Source organism: Lolium perenne, chromosome 6 (genome assembly GCF_019359855.2).
Source record: "Lolium perenne isolate Kyuss_39 chromosome 6, Kyuss_2.0, whole genome shotgun sequence".
Lineage (NCBI taxonomy): Eukaryota > Viridiplantae > Streptophyta > Magnoliopsida > Poales > Poaceae > Lolium > Lolium perenne.
The window spans coordinates 48,464,302-48,467,823 of record NC_067249.2 but is presented as its reverse complement, the minus strand read 5'-3'; positions in this window follow the sequence as shown (position 1 = coordinate 48,467,823).

Here is a 3,522-nt window from a genome sequence, read left to right as displayed (position 1 = left end):
TCAATGAAGTGCATAAAACATTAATTTAGGAAGTAACACTATGCATGGTCTGACCCTGGAGGTGGTGTTTTAAGTCACATGTACAGATGCATCTATTATGAAAAACACATTAAAATACACATTTTAAAATGTCCCAAATTCTGAAATAAATTTCGCATGTACATCTGGGGATTCTATGTTTGCACCTAAAGTTTCATGAAAAGGAACGTTGTTTGTGGCTTGTGAAAAAAGACAAAAAAAATATCTCATGGATACTATGTTGGAGCATCGGAAATTTTCATTTTCACATGCCATAAAATAGTTATTTTTTTCGAGGCTTTGTGTGTGTACATAGGGTGACCGGATGTGCACGACAAATTTTCTTCAGGGTTTTTGGGCTTATTAGACTGTATTTAGAGACAATGAGTACATATATACACCTAGGAGCCAAAATGGAGCGGCCAGGCCCTATGCTATATAATTGATTCATATAGTTTAGTCAACAGTCTTGCTAAGTTCTTCCACTAAGAGAGAATAAGTCAATCTACTTTGAAGAAATATATATTATCCTTGTTTTTATTGGAAAATATTAATATTTTCTCTACGATGTTTAAACACTGACTGAAACATAGGAATTTTTATTGTGTTGCTTCGCTCGAAACTAATTTAAGATCGTTACAAGCTGAGTATCAACCAAATTTTGCCGGTTGATTTTTCATTAGCCTTCATAGTACGTTTCAACACATGTATGCACACATGTAAAGTACCTTTAAAGTTTATACATGTTAATTTCCAAATTTGAAGTAGCTATATAAACGAGACTTTACACTACTTATTCACTCATTGCCGCCTTGGCACGATTTCTGGAAAAAACATGCGTTAATTTATCCATGTTCACCTATATATTCTCATATAGCTCAGTGGCTCCGCCAGTGCCCTCCGCCCTCCACCAGATCCTCTTTGATTTTAATGTGTGCACCAGATCCCTGTAAAAATGCAGTGCATGTTTTCTTCTTTGTGAGCGTCGGTCTTAAAAAAATCTTGTACATCTAAATAGGAGGCTTTCACTAGTTGATTTCTCTCAACATGCAAGGTATCCATCTCATCAAGCATCGTTGAGCAATCCTAGTCCGCCTTGTAAGAAAATCTACCACATAATCTAAGAGAGAAAACCCGCATGCTCTGTCATGCATTTTGTTTTCTCTCTTCTCTTGAAGTCATGCCACCATGCTACTTCTCCTTAATTTCATTTATTTTCTGTAACCCACCTTAAACATCTTCTTCAAGCCCCACTAATTCTCCACTTTATCTACACAACGTTTTAGCTGAAGTATATTGTTTTCTCTCTTCTCTTGAAGTAATCTCAACATGCTATTTTTCATTAACTACGTTTATTTTTTCATTGCGTGTACCAGCACCCACCTTAAACATCTTCTTCAAGCACCACTAAGACTGATCATAGTGCAAAGTATCATATAGTGGTATCATCCATATGATACAAGTCTATGAAACTACCCCTATTGTGGTTAGTATCATATAGAAGTATCATAATCTCATGATATTTAATTATTTGTAGAATCTCAATGCAATTGTGTGAGATGTATTTGACATTAAATTTTCTAGTTTCACGTGCTATGATAGAGTATCATGTTATGATACCACTAGCATATCTCTCCTTATTAATTATAGCGCCACATCAGATTTTTGCCAAAATGACATGCATGATACTCCTTATGATACTAGCACTATGGCTAGCTTAATTCTCCACTTTCAATGTACAAAACTTTTAGCAGTAGTAGTTTAGACAGAACGGTTTCAATGAATAAATATTAGTGGAGAATTCTGAAGAAGCTTTGCTCAAATTTTCTCTCCATGCAGCGATAAATTTATATACACTTTTTCCTATAGAAGAGAGTGCATGCATCATTGAGGAATCTGCCGCGATGGTATAGTCACATTAATTGCTAAATTAGAAAATTCAAAATGATTTAATTTCCAAACCATTTTTTTCACTTAGAGGTCCGTTTGCATAGCTAAGTTCGTATCGACGAGACCTTCAAAACTAGATCACATGTTAATATGTTTCAATAAATTTAGTTTTTGTTGCGTCAGTTGCCAGATTTTGCTACTTGAGAGAATGCCTTTGACCGATTACGTTATCATGATTGCTAGATTAAGAACAAACAATTACCATTGCATATTTATAGGAAACATTTTATACGTTTTTGGAGATTGAATGATCAAAACACTTAGAGAGGGGAACTTGAAGTGTGTTCGAGAACTGGGTGATGGCATCATTCAACAAAAACTAGTAGGCCACGACTCTCTCTCGTCCTCTCGTTCTCCACTGCTCCCACCGCACCCATCGAGACTCAAAGATCTCACCGCACGGAAGCTAATGGTGAACTTGAAGTGTGTCCGACAACTAGGTGATGGCATCATTCAACAAATTAAAACTAGTAGACCACGACTCTCTCTCGTCCTCTCGTTCTCCACAGCTCCCACCGCCCCCGTTGAGAGTCGATGTAGATATCCCCAGCGGCGTAGCTGGTCGGAGTGGACGCGGATGCGTAGAGCGGGTAGTAGCTAGTAGCAATAGGTTTAGGATTAGATCTAGGCTTTCTAGTTTTAGGTTCTAGCTTGCGTTTACCCAGGTGGAGACGGACGTGATGCTATCCTTGAGCTCGCTCTAGCACCGACGAGTGGCGCTAGGACATGGAGGACCTGCTTCATTGGTCGGTGTTCATGGTGGACGGCAGCGGAGCGGATTTGGCCGGAGCTCTTCCCCAAATAAGCTCGTTCAGGTACTCCAAGAGCTACTGCTTCCCTATTCTTTTCTTGCCACCATGGAAATGGAGGAAGGAGTGGTTAGAGAGCATCTCGTCGGAGATCTGCACGATGGGGAAGTTCAGCTGATGCAGTATTTGGGAGCACATCCTCTGCGGCGCTTCGACGGCAGCACGCTGTTCGACCGTCGACTCTTATGGCTGACAGGTGTCCATTCTGAGCTCTGACGTGTGTGACAAAGGGGAGGCCCTATAACTCCAGAAGCATGACGCTCTTCGGCGACTTCGTCCCAAGTGGTTCTGCGGGCAACTGAGCTGCTGGCTATGACTGAAGAAGAAGACGCAAGCTTGGTGGCCGGAGGCCCGATTGCATTCCTAAATTTTCTTGTAATGTCATGTTTGCAAAAGGCGAGGACTGTTATAGTTTCCTTTTTCATGAAGGTTCTCCTTGTAAAATGTAATGACACCGCTTTGTGTTAATGAATGCATCTCGGTCATTCGGGACCACTCCCCATTAAAAAAACTATTAGCAAGCAACGTTTGCATCGATATACAATGATGTACCAAAACTGGTAAACATATTATTTTCAATCTGGCAAATAAGACGCACAAAATTTGGCAAGTAATACAAACATGCTAGAAATTATTAACTAAAATTCATTTTAATATGAAAACTAAGTACGCATAAATTGATAAATATAAGACAACAATCTTTCAAATACCGACAAACTAATTATTTTTTAAAATTTGGTAACTA